The sequence below is a fragment of the Aricia agestis genome, chromosome 14, assembly GCF_905147365.1.
Source record: "Aricia agestis chromosome 14, ilAriAges1.1, whole genome shotgun sequence".
Lineage (NCBI taxonomy): Eukaryota > Metazoa > Arthropoda > Insecta > Lepidoptera > Lycaenidae > Aricia > Aricia agestis.
The window spans coordinates 2,627,129-2,642,901 of NC_056419.1; positions in this window are offsets into that span (position 1 = coordinate 2,627,129).

A 15,773-nucleotide genomic window follows, 5' to 3' on the forward strand; every position below is an offset into this window, starting at 1 on the left:
TAGTTCATTTAATCTAGATCTACAAAAAAAGCGGTAAATTGCACATATAAATTGCGCTAAAGTTAGCTGCTACGGAGTAAAAAATTATGAAGATTGAATATAGTTGATGCGTCTATGTGTGTCCCAAAAAATATCCAGGAGTTCCCTCTATATCTCACGAATTTCAGTATCAGATCACCACTTTCGTAATCATTGTACCAAATTCGGGTTATTGTACCTCTATAAACAGTAAACACTAAATAGCAACAAAATAGTTTTGAAAATCAGTCAAACGGTGGAACAATAATATAATCAAAGGCAAGATTTTTGATAATAATGTGATGATTCATGGCATAATTATAGTGATGATGATGATTAGTGTTATTGACACATTGACATAATAATATGCTTTTAGTTGTTCAAACAACGCCAAAATTGCCGAACATTTATCTATAAGGATTCAAGAGTTCTCTACGGCATCTTCGGAACCAGGGTGTACTTCGGCGCAAATTCTTATTTTTTGGTAGTTTAAGCTTAAAATCCTTCAGAAAAACGTAAAATCACTACATGTTCCCAAGTAGGGGCAGGGGCAAAGCCTCCCACATATTAATGAAACGACACGCAAAATCTGCATGTTTAGTTTTGGTTAGATTATAAATTTTAAGGAGTCCTGTCGATTTCTCATGGTTTGCATCATCAGATCACCACTTTTGTGATCATGTAACCAAATTCGGGCTACATCTCATACAACAACAAAAGAATTTTGGAAATCGGTCTACAAACGACGGAGTTGTCCGCGAACCAATATAAAAAAAGTGAAATATATCCTCCTCCTTTCCGTCAGTCGGTTAAAAAGTAGCCTAAGTTATGCTTTACTACATCAGCTATGTGCCAAAAAAAGTCCCCTCAAAATCGCTCCAGCCATTTAAAAGATTAGCCGGAACAAACAGACAGACAGACAGACAGACATACAGACAAAAATTGTAAAAAATGTTGTTTTGGTGTATGTACCCTATATACATTCATATGCATCTAGTTAAAAACGGTTCTTTCAATATTACAAACAGACACTCCAATTTTATTTATATGTATGTATGTATAGATGCATAGATTATTAGATTCTGGGCTAAAAAAACCAAAATATCATGGGGGTCTACGCTAAACGCAAATTTACCTATTTTCATGTTTTTTCAAATATTCTAATAGTTCGGGAGCCCTAGAACAAAAATGTTGATTGAATAACCCTATAACTGAACCCTAACGAGCTGATTTTTTGTATATTGATAGAATGATAGTCATATAATTTAAAAGTACAATTGTCCTACAAATAAAACAGTCCATATTTTAGGACCAGCAATTCAAAGTATGAAATCCTTTCTATTTCTGTTAGCTACCACTTTCGAGATTTTTCGCAAAACAAAATGTTGTTCGGCTTATCAAAATGAAGCTACTCACAAAAAAGTCGCTTGATAGTAATAAAAAACAATTGGTCTAGGGCTCCCGTACTATAATTATTTCTCATCTAAGCATATTTACATAACATACATAGCAACTTCTATACATGTTATGTAAAGATGATTAATTTTACAAATTATTTTACCATGATACCTACTAAAAGAAGCTACGTTTGTTGAAAGTAAAGTAGCTTATCTCTCTATCAATCTGTAGAACCAACAACAAATAATGAAATCGAACCCTTTAGGTAAAGGCACTCATTAATCAGTATCAGGCCTTCGCCCGCCGGTTAGGGCTTCGCGAAAACCCTCCGAAATGAAATGTGATCCCCATATGGTTTCGTCTTCATACTTTGTTTCGGTTTTAAGGGAGGTTCTTAAATTACCACCTAGACGGTAAAGAGCTTGGAAAGCGGTAGATTTGGCGAATAAAATGAATTAGGGCCTGTTTCAGTGCCGGATAGGCTATTCACAATTTTTTTGTCAGATTCTCCACACTCTATCTATCAAGTTAAGTGGTGGATAGTCTATCCAGCACTAGTCAGGAAGTGGTGAAACAGGCCCTTAAATATTTTACATAATTTATTTAACTCGCATAAAATCTTTAAGCATTTTTGCTAATTTAAGATAAGTCTACAGACTTCCGAGGAAATAAATAACAAGCTCGATTTTTAGAACGTTTTCAAGTATTTAGATACCTACTTACAAAAAATCTGAATTTTAATACGAAATTCATCAGGTAACAGGTTACCTGATGAATTTCGTATTAAAAAATCGAAAATAGTTAGATAAGACAAGGGGGAGAGTAGTCCCGCACTTCTGCCGGCACTCCTGAAGTACAACTTGTTTTTTTCTAAATAAAAACAACTTTATATAAACTACATAATTTTTAGATTTTCAACAAACCTCCAACACCCGCCCGCTTTGATTCATATTTACAAAATAGATACATCTAACATCTACGACGTTACTACATAATAATATTATCTACATCATCTACTCGTGGTTCAGTATTCCGCAAGGGGTGTGTCGCGGCACACTACTGTACCTTAGCCAGTACCAGAATGGGCCGGCTCGACCGGAGAAATACCACGTTTGCCCCCTTATTTCATAAAAAAAAGTACTTGGTGTGCCTCAAAAAATGTCATCGTACTTTATAAGAACCAAATAAAAGCAACATGATGTTACCTTTATTTGGTTGGTGCGTCTCAGAACGATCAATAAATAAAGGCAACATATCAGGATGTGTTTCCTTTATTTGATCGTTTTGAGACGATCGACGAAGGGATGGCTCCTTAGAGCACCCCAGCTGTACACGCTAATTAATTTCTGGTGTACCTCCAATCATTTTTCTGGATGTACCTTGAAAACAAAAAGTTTGCGGAACACTGATCTAGTATGAAACACACATAGATCTAGTATCAAACATCTACATACATAACTAAACATTTAATTATAACCGTCGTCGCGCCGCGACCGTGGTGCCGCATAAATTACACTTTTAATATTACACCAGAGATGTTGCTACAGACACAGATCTAGAGGTATTTAGAAGTGGCCTGAGTTACGTATTTTGGTTATGATCCTAAGAAGAAAAGAAGAAATGAAGTCCATACTGATATTAAAATGTGAAAATGTGTCTGTCTGTAACCTCTTCACACTTCAACCGCTGAACGTAATCGCGCGTTTGGCGTAAAGGGGACTAGACAGAACGATATTTGACCTTGACACTTTTTTATTAGTACCTGCATGCAGAGGGCGTTGAAAGTATTCCTGTGCGTCAACTAGATGGCATTATTTGAGTATAAACAGCGACGCGTTGTTAGTATTCTTGGACGTCAATAGATGGCGTTTGTTAAACATATTAAGAAATAACTTCGTTCCATTAGGGTTTCCCTTGATACTTCTCAAGTTCTTTTTTGATTTTGGTATGAAGATACTTTGAGACCCGGGAAAGGAACTAGGGCACTTATTATCCAAGAAAAATGTACGGTTCCCGCGCGGTAAACAAATTTTTGCTAACTGACTTGCTGCTAAAAACTAAAGTGGGATTGGCATTATTCAAATATTATAATATCACTATTTTTGTATCATAATCTACATAAGCAGCCTAGGAGATTTCGATTTATGTAGCTAATACTATAGAAAGTGAAAGTTTCATGGCATTTCTTAATATTTTATTTCTATCGGACGTCCATTAAAAATTAAATATTTTATAAGAAGTGCAGGTAATATCTTAATTACTATAGCACTTAGGTCCAATTTCACCAATGTCTGTTAGTTTTAATGGCTTGTTAAAATATCATGTCTTCTTCTTTTTATTAGTATGAAAAACGAAAGAAATAATGTGGTACTAATTCGAGCATTAACTTTAACAGACGCTGGTGAAATTGGCCCTAAGCCCCAATTTCACCAACGACTGTTAAAGTTAACGCTCGAATTAGTATCACGTTACCTCTTTCATTTTTCTTATGAATGAAAGAGAAGACATGACATTTTAACAAGCTGTTAGCACTAACAGACGTTGGTGAAATTGGGGCTTAGTCTCTTTAACTTGGTAAGATTAATTATCGGATTCTGAGGCTTTTTTGACAAGAGTTTAATCTATGAATCATCGCTATTGGTTAATATTTTGACGTTAGCCAATCAAAAGCTTGTGAGAATACATAAACTTCTGCCTGATAAAACCTCAGATTACTTCCTCTCCTACAGGACCATTCTTCCTCCACTTACAAACCTTTGATCAGGACACGTGACACAAGTTTATAATTTTACCCATTCCAAAAACGCACAACGTAACTACAGAAGTTTTCATCTCAAAAATACGAAGAAAATTCTCATCCAACTGTAACCAAAACTCATTAATAAGACATCTAAAACAAAGTTAAGCCATCCGACTGTAAATTGAGCTGTTTCTTGGTAATTAATACATCTGTAAGTTCCCGTATCTACCCTTGGCAGTAAAAACTGACAGTCTCCAATGATAAATGGTTCCAGAGTTCACAGAGATAGGACAATAATAGATTCAGTTCAGCGCAAAAACTATGACCCTCAGATAATCTTGAGGTTCTGGATGTTACCTAATCATTTTACGCTATTGTACAGTGAATAACGTTAAATTATTAACTAGTTCTAAAATTAGGACTCCTGGGAAGCATATGTTGATTTTCTATTATCATCATGATCATCCTGGGGGGTGTAATTTTGAGAAATCATTTAAATTGGTTGCTAACATAATATTTAGTCATTTTTTTTAATTCGTGATTGTTTGTTCCAAAAATATTATGGGTACAAAGTATAATGATAAATGGTTACTCAACCGTTCCTACTCAGTTTTCAAGTGGAAGTGTAACAAACAAACTTATATTCACATTTATAACATAAATAGGAATTAAATACAGAATACTTAATTCCTTTATTTTGAGATTTGTAATATAGTAATAAACTTCAAAAAAAAAAACAGTCCAGTAGTTAAAAACAAACATGCAAAATAACAATCAATTGGGATTTTGAAAAAAAAAAAGTATTGATTTTTTTTATGTATTTTAAAACTTTATTATTAATTATATTGATTTTTAATGCAAAAAACTTGAAAAAAAATTTTTTTTAATTAATTATAAACAATTAAAAATTGATAAAATTCAAATAAAAATCACGTGACTGTAAACGCGCCATGATTGGTCGCCATACTTGTGACGTCATAATGTTAAAGCAATTTCATGATAGTACAGTGTTTATGGCTATTATCTTTGACTTGATAAAAATATCTCAAATTTATTAGTGAAAAACGATTTGAAAAGTTTATTTCGACTAACTATGTGTGATAAAGGATTTATAAAAGCAAAATCGGATAATATTCCTGATGTTGATATATTTATGATCACTAATTTTTTAAAAAATGACGTTCGGTTTAATTCTGCTGAAGTTCGAGGTGCTAAGGCATCAAGGTAAGTCTGTTAAAAAATACTATTCTAAATGAAAATAAGTATTTATTCTCTATTAAATATAATTAATAATTATTTCATTAATTGTAGAGCATCACGTGAGAGTTACGGTGATAAAGCTATAGGTTATGTTCAACTTAATCGTAAGAATGGTATTTGTGTTTTAAAAGGACGTGTGTGTCCAGAACACCGAGTTCGGAGTAAAGCTTACTCAGTTACTCTATCAATGAAAAATTAAGAAAAGTTATAATATTATGTAATAATATTATTAAGTAATATTATTATGAATACTTACATCGAAATGATCTTCACAACAAAAAAAATTTGATTTTGTTTTTGAATAATCTCGGTGCACTGCTTGAAACCATTTCTTTCGACGTTTTTCGTCTTGTGGAACATTTAAAAACATTTTTTCAGGAGTTGTTTTTGTAGTATTTGTACATAATGGTACAAAACAAGAGCGATAACTTTTGAGTTTTGACATTTTTGATTATTTAACAATGCCAACAGAATTTACTAGATAAAAACTCAAAACACTGTACTAATTATTATATCTCTGTATGCTACAATGAGCAAAAACTAACATTGTGACGTCACACGCGCTCGGGTTTATTCGGGAGCTGTCGGCGGATCTTCGGTACTGAATTTAAAATTTAATTTTTATTTTGAAATAACTTTTTAATTATTGCAAAAAAAAAAAATAGTTGTGTTATAAAACTTATATATGATCTTTCCATTTATCACAAAAAAAAAATAATTCAAAATAAGACTAGATAGTGCTATTTGTATAGTAATATTATTATTATGTTGTTTAGCTATCTTAAGATTATATCTAAAATACTTATTTTAGATTAAATCGTAAGCTGCAACCACATTAAATTAGACTTGTAGTATATAATATGCCAATACCTAGGAACTATGCAGCTCAGATCTAGGTCACGAACATTCCAAAATTACGAAGCTATTTGACATAGGCAACCTATTCTAAGATTCTAAACTAGAATTTACGTGCTAAATTTTCAAGCTCTATACTAGGAAGTTTCGATTCAGCGGTCCTATTTTCCGCTTAGATATTTTGTTTTAGGTTTCATATTGCTTGCATCAGTGGATGCGTTTTAAAGGTAAGTTTATTTAATTTGATTGTTGTTTACGAACATATAAAATAATAAGTTTTTTTTGTTTGTTTGCATTTTAATAGGCTTCAAAAGTAATTTATCTGTTTCGATGATCTGTGCGATCTGTGAATCATAGATTAGAGATTATAGACCTAAGCCGTTTGCCATGGTCTGTATCAGAAGGACCTATCGAGTGACAATGTACGGTTTCTGCTTGATATCCGCATGGAAAGTCAAGTTATAATATTATGGAATCGCAGCACCAGTTTTCTAGTCCTACATCTGATCCACTGTAAAAATAATAAATAAACAGGTATATCATAATAATTGTACTTTACCGCCTAAATACTGGATAAATCTATCATCACCGAGCTTAAAGAAGAGCTTAAAATTACATAGGGATACCCATGTTCGTGTTCGCTTTCAAGAACACGACAGGCTACCTACTGTGTGATGGTTATACTATGTCGATAAGTAACTCTACTACATGATATTATTTATACTATGTCCGAACATCGGTTGTTGTCTAGTCTGTTGTTAATTAATTGCCCGGCGTCCTACACCGCCGACATAATGTCTGACTATCCGCAATCTGTACACGTCTATGCATTGACGGTACGTCCATCCAATTTTATTTGACATATCAGTCTGTCAATTGCAATAAAAATGTTGCCATTGCTCAAAATATAATTTTAATCTTGCCATCATGGTTATAAACTGGTTGATACCGATTATTGTAATTTAAAGCATAATATTATTACCTACAACACACGGTAGCAAGGTACGCGTAAAAGTAAAATTGAAGCTTTTTCCCCTAACCTGTTTCGTTAAGAAATAATAGCGTGATATTACATACAGTTTAAAAATAATATACTTACCCATTATTACTCACAAAATTACAAGTAAAATAGGTAAAAAAATATTAATATAGAAAATTCTATCATCAAACCGTTCGGGAAAAGCGGAAAAATTTCAACCCAACGCGCGCAACCAATACGTTTAACGGACATAATATCTTAGAAATAGTTAGAGATTTTTAAGAAATATAATGGATATAAACGTCATATTATATTTTATGTTGGAACTAAACGGGCGCTTCGATAAAAGCTAAAATAAATCCGGTACAAAAATGCATTTTAAAATGTAGTTTCTGTACGGATATTAAAAGTCGCTTGACCGGTGGAATATGCTTAAAGTGGCAACAAAACATTTTGTTTTGTATCATAATGCTTTAGGTGTGTAGTAAAATCTACAAGTAAAAATATTTACATGGCTTTTTTTTATGAAATAAGGGGGCAAACGAGCAAACGGCCCATGTCCATGGGCGACGGAAGTTGCTTTCCATCACCTGATGGAAAGCAAGTTCCATCGCCCATGGACACTCGCAGCATCAGAAAAGCTTTTGCCGGCCTTTTAAGAGGGATCAGGGCAATAGGGGAGGGTAAGGAAAGGAAGGGAAGGGAATAGAGGAGGGTAGAGAAGGGAATAGGGGAGGGTAGGGAAGGGAATAGGGTAGGGGATTGGGCCTCCGGTAAACTCACTCACCCGGCGAAACACAGCGCAAGCGCTGTTTCACGCCGGTTTTCTGTGAGAACGTGGTATTTCTCCGGTTGAGCCGGCCCATTCGTGCTGAAGCATGGCTCTCCCACGTATAATTTTTCACGGATTTCCCGTCCCGTCCCGTCTGGTCTTCTTAATCAATGGATTTAAATCAATCGATTCAATTGACATTATTATCAACCAAATTAAACAAGTAAAAATGTAGTCAATAAGTAGTGTATGGTATTAAAATTCATCAAGCCCCATACGCTCACCGATGAACGAGACACAATAGAATGTCTATTGTGTCTCGATTTCCCACTATCGACGGTTTAAGAAACACGACATATCACATACATAATAATTATTATATCAAGATTATATGCACCATCATTTTTATTCATAGGCAGCTGATAGCGGACCTACGTTAAAAGAATTCTATTTGCCTACGTTATTGTCATTTTACGTTAAGTCAATCATTCGGCTAAGCTTAACATAACCTGACTAAATTACGTACATCAATGTGTTGTTGATAAAGATCAGAATAACCGACCATAATCTCACACAATTCGTTCGCCATACCGGTGATTCGATAGCTAATAAATTCCCTAAATGTTTCTTAAAATGTAGAACGCTGGAAATGGAGCAGTCGCTTTGTCGCACAACAGGGAGCTCTTACACTCTTAAATCTCCAACTATAGTGTTACCCCTTTACCGAAGTGCATACACTGCCGTGCCAAAATAACCCCTATCCCTGGGCAATAAAGGTCTAAAAATGCATGCAAGTTTGAAGTGCCATAGCAAAGTACACTTTACGCTTTTTGGTCTAAGGTCGCAATTTGTACGGTGAGTGCTAAATGCGTTAATGGCGGGCGAAAGTTTTACCACACGTAGTTTTTCAGGTATCAGCCTTTTGAGCAACACTTCTTACTTATCTATCGTCTCCCACTTTCATTTACAAGTAGCTAACATTTTCTACAACGACTTTCTTGAAATAAAGTTTTAAAAAAGATGAATTGAAGAAATTGGTTTTAAAGATGATGAAATCACTGAAACTTATTTTGTGATACAAGTTGTAACGAATGTTTCCCGTGACTTATTTTGTGCCTAAATGATGTAGATAGCTGGAACCGTACGTTTTGCTCGGACGAAAACGATCCCGTGCTTCAAAGCTTAAAGTCAATCTTCACACCATGTTTATGCGCTGAAAGAGCTATTTTAAACTTTTATATGGCCGTATTTGTGACGCTGGGGCATTTACGCATACAAATTAAAAAAAAACCTCCTTCAGCGCTGCTACTTTCACAGTGAACTCTATACAACTGATACATACCCTATAGTATCGCTACTTAGTTATGTTACACCCCGTATATTATCTCTATAGGGTAATTAATAATTATGCTGACCCAGCTCTATGAGTCTATCGCAATTTCGTCACTTTTTCGTCACGTGATACGTCGTTTCGTCGAAAAAATTATTTACGCTTTTAGTAGGTACACAAAAGCGTTATCAAATATTTTTTTAATATCTGGATAGGCTACAATAATATAATAATAATAATAGCTCCGACACCGGTTTCGGTGACGGTGGCAGATTTCATTGAAAACAGGCCAGCTACGCACTACCAAGACCACCCTCTATTCCTTTGCTCTCATAACCCAGTAAGACGGACGACCGATACGACTGGCGAGAGATCAGGCGCAGGACTGACTTTTTACATGCCCATCCGACGCATGGATCATCTTACTTGTCAGACAATCGGGTGATCAGCCTGCATTGTCCTAACAAAACTTGGAAATAACATGTTTCCAACGCGGGAATCGAACCCACGACCTCCGAGTCAAGAGCCGCGCTCTATACCACTAGACCACGGAGGTGTTAGGCTACAAAATAAGGATGTGAATACTATTTCGCAGCAGACGTATAAATAAGCTGCAGATCATGTCCAGTGCATGTCAGGGGCGTATTCAGGTTTATCCGACGCGTGAGAGTGGGTACACAGCTTACAGGTGCGAGTGATTAGCGGAAGCGGTAGCGGAAGCGGTATAGGCGGCATCATACAGTCTTGATCTATGGAAATACGATTTGTGTTTTGTTTCTTAGTTTTGTGTTTCTAGAAACATAGTTATAAGTAACCATAATTTTTTATTTAACAGAGTTATAAATTAGGGCATAGGCACTTTGCGTAGCTGCAGCCATTTGAACTCATGTTATACATATTAATATTATCAACACAACGTTGAGTGGCGTACACGTTAAAGTTTAAACCGTTGCAACGACACATCGGAAGAAATGAAATTAATCCAAATCCAATAAGGATGAAAATTAAATTGTCTTTTGTAACTTAAAAAAAAATTGTTTCCATCCGTCAATCTCTTATACGTTGTACCACACACAAAGTAGCGACAATCGTAAATATTGAATGAGCGTCTTACCTTCCGAACAGCTGTTTGTTGTAAGTTCCGCTGGCATTGTGGCCACCCTGTAGCGCTGTTCAAACTAACAACATCCTTTATATTGTATAGTTACGGCATTCTGTACAGGTGTATGGAAACTTATAATGACAATACACCATAATACTAGCTAACTCGGCAAGCGTTGTTTTGCCATATGGAAATTTGTTCGAGAGCCACATACGCGTACTGTAAAATTGGTATCAAGACGTTGTATAAGTATCTTGCGGCGATGTTTAAAACTGCGATAGCGCAAAGGATGGCACACTTTTTAAAAATCTGATTAATTTTTATTTTTCGACAAGATGGCCGTCTATCGAAAAAATTAATACATAATAGAGAAAATGGAATTTTTTGCTTATATTTTAATTAACGAGCTTCTATTTTTTTTTGTTTTATACATTTTTCTTCAATGTATGCATTTAAACTAATAAGCAGTCAATGATGAAGTTAGTTCTGTAATAGTTGTTTGCATAACGTTACATAATATTTAAAACACAACAATTTTCCAGCCTCTTTAATAATCTATCTGAAATATTGTCTAAAACAATTTGGACACGAACTAACAAAATCCCCTGTACACTATATACTATCTATTACAGTATGTAAATTGTTTTCTAGCTAACATCTGCATAGCACGGAACTTTGTTTAGCGTTTCCGTTTGTGGGTAGGTGTAATAATTTTTGAACTGCCGTAGCGGGTATTGGAAAAGTTGGCCGCATACGTTCTCAACTTAAATTGCAGATCAGTATCTAAATCTCGGCTAACTTATTGTTACATAAACAACGTACACGTGGATTGTATGGAACGATTTATACGTTTTTATTAGGATTAGGTTGTAGGTAAGCTTTTGTTGATTCAATACTTTAAAAAGGAATATGAAGCTAAAATGAAATGTAATGTACCATCGAGGGAATTGATTCCTAGGCATTTGACAGACCAACGTCATTTGGTCGGATGTGTCGGTCGGATCATGTCTATTAAATGACGTATAACATTTAACCAGAATCTGATGGTAAAAAGTGAGAAATTAAATTGACTCTAGCAATACCGGGGTAGTCGGAATAAAACATTTTGATTCTTTTTTTCCTTATAGCGGCTTATTCTTTGTGTGAAACATACAAATATAAAAATGTATCCAATGATCAAGAATGTTTTTTGAAAATCTGCCGTCAAAATTTGTCATCAGATCCTGGTAGACATAATATAATTGTGATCTGTACTATACAAGCTACAAATTATTCTTCATTTCAATTTATTGTCCATTGCAACAAAACAATAATAAAGTCCTGTCTTAGAAATAAGAGATTCTCTAAGTAAGCAACAAGACAACAAACACGTTTTTAAATCACCCCCGGGCATCGAAGTTCTAATAAGACCCCGTACCTGTACCATTAACTAATTACTAATTATCTCCCCCTCCCCTTTAAGGGGGAGTCTTTCGATGACGTCTTGATGGAGTTGTCAAATTAATTTCTTTTCTCCCCCTCTCTGGGGCAATAGCCGAAGACATAATTAACGGATCTTATTATACCTTTATTTTGGTAGAGGTCACTCTACCAAAATTAAGGTATAATTGGCGTTAAATTGTGAATTTTGTAATTAATATCTGATAGAGAAATAGCATACTGATGATTATAACTTTAAGGTCAGGTCATTTCAGACTCGACCAGTCGGACTGATAGGACGAGTGCACACATACGCACAGTTAAATCGGCCTGCGATAGTCCGACTGAAACGATTTGCTTCTCCGTATGTAGCAGGCTTTAGGGCAGTTTTTCTTTACTTTATGACTCAATCTATTCTCTATATCTATGGCAATAGCCGTCTCGTTTTAAGTGTCAATTTCTATTGTCCTGTCGCTTCAATTTCTTGCTTTTTACGACGACTTTTACGTCGGACAGCTGCGAAGTAAATTGAAAGTTACAAAGTTTATTATTTGGCACCCCCTAGCATATTATTATATTACAAAGTTTATTTAATCAGCGCCATCTATACACAAACAATTAGAATCCTACGACCTTCTTACGCCGGTTCTTCTCAGTTACACTCACTTCTCACATATATATTTTTTTCTAATTTGGATAGAAAGCATTATATAATTTTGTTTTTTTTTTGCCTAAAATAGGATAACAACTGCTTAGGCCAGCTGCAAAGGCTTATTCGAAATTGCGTATGTGAAATTGCGGCTCGACTTTTTTTTATATTACATATTTAATTACAACACAAAATTCACAAAGCGTCATAAGTTTTTTTTTTTAACTTATTGTCTGTGGTATTTCCAATGTGAATTTATTACATAATACATACCACAGACAATTTATACGGAGACAAAACAGAAGAATATTCCAAGTAAGTCGTGTAAGCTCCCCCGCGTCGAGTGCAATACAAACACGTCCCAATGAACGCCATTACAGTATTGCCTGAGTAAAGTCTGAGGGTATTGTGGAAAATAATATATTTTGTTAGGTTAAAAATTGATTCATAGGCAGTTTAACATTGTATTCGGTTGGATTATGTCATGTCAAACTTAAAAGTGACTGACTGGGTCCTGGGCCCATAACCTCAGCAAATGACGTACGTATTACCAGAGACCAGCCATATTTATTCCTCTATGGTATCACTAATTATGTACTTTATAGGTCCGCCCATAGATATCAGAAACAATATCTCTATGGGTCCACCATTGTAGTTATCTACAAAATTAATTATGTATATATCTACAAAATACCATAATTATTATAGGCAAGTACCTAAAAAGCACGCCATCGTCGTTCCATTCCCTTCACAAAAGTCAAAAAGGCCCTTATACAATCCCAAACCAGGTCATCGAATTAAGTAGGTAAACATGAAAAATACATAATATTAGCTTTTTAACAAGATGTAAATGTCGTTAAATAGGGACCCTACATTTACCCTACATTTTTAAGTCAAATTCGAACTTAGTCGGATTTTTACCAATCCTTTATTCCGCACCATGCGGCGGCCATGTTTATTTCTTCAATCGCCGGGGCTCGTAAACTTTACGACAATCCTTGCTTACTGAGGGATTCCGAGAAAACTTTAAAAACTTAAATGTTTCAAAGTTTTTTTTACTGAGGGTTTGTCTAAAACTTTGCTTTGAAAAGTTTGCTTAGTCTAGTGTATATTGTTACTTGAGATGACGCCCGCAACTCCGTTGCGCCAAAATTCGTTTATCACACGGAACCGTACACTTTTTCAGGATAATTATTTTTAACAAAAAAATAAAACCGACTTCCAGGGTAAAAACATTAACAATTTATAATGAACAAAAAAGTGTTAAATAATATTCTTACTCTTTAATGTGCCTTATGCATAACTCTCCTAAACCAGCTAAGAATGCTGAGTTCTATAACAAAATATTTTTAATATTTAAGACTGGTACCGACTTCAAAATAATGAAGATTGTGTACATAGAAATAGTTGAGGTTTAGGAGAGTTATGCATAAGACACATTAAAGAGTAAGAATATTATTTAACACTTTTTTGTTCATTATACATTATTATTGTTTTTAGTTTTTACCCTGGAAGTCGGTTTTAATTTTTTGTTAAAAATAATAATTTAACTCTTTTTATTCATATTTAATAAGCTGGTTTTTTGTACAGACCAATGTGTTATGCTTAGTGACTTTGGATCCGACAGCTCGCTCTTAATCAAGCAATGATAAAATTAATGTTCATACGCCTGTCTTTAAAGGCTCTAAAGTACTGTTCAGTGAATTTATTTCTATCATTACACTCATGGAAACTCATCAGTAGCCCTAGCACGGCCACCAGTAGAAATGCGAAAGTATGGACAAACTGTGGAGATAAACTTAAGGTAGCGTTCCGATCTTTTTTCGTTTCCAAAAATTTTATTACAATGCCACTTTATTACAGACTATAGTCCTAAAAATTCAAATAATATCCTACTCTATGACATATTATACTATAGTCTGTCATAAAGTGGCATTTTAATTGAATTTTTGTCGGTCGCGATTGGCCGCAGTAAAGATAGGAGCGGCACCTTTAGTTTATGTCCACAGTTTGTCTATACTTTCGCATTTCTACTGGTGGCCGTGCTAGGGCTACAGCTCAACATAATATAATATTATGCTCAAATATAACTATAATCGTCCTTATAAATTTTAAGGAGAATAACATACCTACCTCATAGATCTTATGATCAAATTGCTAACTTGGTAACCTAAACACGAAGATCGAATCATTTACATTGAAATCACATTATAATTTTGTAAATCGTTCGACAAATTCGGGTTTCGTTCTTAAAGACGATTAAAAGTACCAATAATATGGGTTATAAATTATAATTAGATAATAATAATAATCTATGGACTTCAGTTTATAGCGCGCGGTGTCAACAAAATTGGTGTCAAAAGCTTTTTAAAACCCTTGTACCCCTTAAATCAAAATACCCAAAACAGCCGTGTAGTGTGCACATAATATTATTTTTTAAATTAAACTTTTTTATACCAAATTTTTAAAGCTTATTATAGCTTTATACAACTAATAGCTGCATTACACAACTTTAGCTTTACCCATAAGCTATTTAGTATTTATTATTGGTATGCTGTTGTTTCTACTTTCTGATATCTATGTTGGTAGGTGAGTTATTTGATAACGTGCATAACAATCGAAAGACTTGAAAAACGTAGTCAAACATGGTACCACCTCTTATATAGAAATATATATGAGCAAGCGATAGCGTGATCTAGGCGACTCTTGACGCCATCTGTTATGAGTTTTGGAACTAACTTAATTTGAACAAATTTACGCATAAACACCCCCTTACAAACCCTTTTTCCAGTAAAAAAGTAGCCTATGTCCTTTCTCAAGCTTTAGACTATCTGTGTACAAAATTTCATTACAATCGGTTCAGTAGTTTTGGCGCTGATTCTGATATCTAAGTTGGTAGGTGAGTTATTAATTAATAACGCGTATAACAATCGAAAGAATCGAATAACTTAACTCAACATGGTAACACTTCTTATAGAAATACATATGAGCAAGCGATAGCGCTCAGGTGACTCATGGCGCCATCTGTTATGAGTTTTGGAACTAACTTAATTTGAACAAATTTAAGCATTTTCATCCCCTTACAACCCCTTTTTCCAGTTAAAAAGTAGCCTATGTCCTTTCTCAGGCTTTAGACTATCTGTGTACAAAATTCAGTAGTTTTGGCGTGAAAGTGAGACAGACAGACAGACAGACAGAGATACTTTCGCATTTATAATATTAGCGCGTTCAAACAAACAAACTCTTCAGCT